General features: G+C 29.1%; 1 protein-coding gene across 1 annotated transcript in view; it reads right to left on the bottom strand.

The window, feature by feature from the left end:
* Nucleotides 1-762, bottom strand: part of LPCAT2 (lysophosphatidylcholine acyltransferase 2) — a 56,525-nt gene that overhangs the window by 28,314 nt on the left and 27,449 nt on the right. The window lies entirely within an intron of this gene.

Genomic DNA, 762 nt, shown 5'->3' with positions numbered 1-762 from the left:
CTGCAGAAGAGCCCATTAGACAGGTAAATGGCATCTGTATGTATTATAAGTGAACAATCTTAATTGCTAGCCATCTGTGTTTGTCCTTTAAAGCTGAACATCACCTTCTTGCTATATAGCAATCACCTAAAAATACAGAAGAAAACTGATAATAAGCTCCTATTTCTTCTAAACCTAAACATCTTCTATCCTCGAAGGAGAGCATAACCCATACTACCTCCCTCCATCTCAGAGATTTAATAACAGTGAACTAGATTTGGGGGGAAAAATACATACATATATATATATGTATATATATATATATATACACATACGTATATATATATTAAGGAAATACAGTAGGTTTCAGGCGTACAATTCAACAGTAAGGCATATATAAATGTGTGTGTATATGTATATATATGTATATATATATGTATGGACACACACACACACATATATATGAACTTTAAAAATACTGAGTACCAAGAAGAAAGTCTGTGCAATACATAAAATCATTCCCTAAAGATCCCTCTCCACTAAATTTTTATTCACAAATATTCAGTGAAAATCATAAAATTATGTCTTCAACTATATTTGATTTTGTTGAATCATTATTAAGAACATCAAATTTTCAAAGAATGCAATGAGTAAAACATTTTTTCTATCTACAACTAGGCTGTTTTTGATTAATAAATATTTAGGAAAAAGAATCAATAAGAAGGAAAATAAAAATTAAAAATATTTCCGGGATTTTAATAATCAGTTGAGCAACAGTGAAGA

The sequence above is a fragment of the Pteropus alecto genome, unplaced genomic scaffold, assembly GCF_000325575.1.
Source record: "Pteropus alecto unplaced genomic scaffold, ASM32557v1 scaffold123, whole genome shotgun sequence".
In the NCBI taxonomy this organism is placed as follows: Eukaryota; Metazoa; Chordata; class Mammalia; order Chiroptera; family Pteropodidae; genus Pteropus; species Pteropus alecto.
The sequence above is the reverse complement of the archived record's forward strand: the minus strand, read 5'-3'. Positions and strand labels throughout refer to the sequence as shown.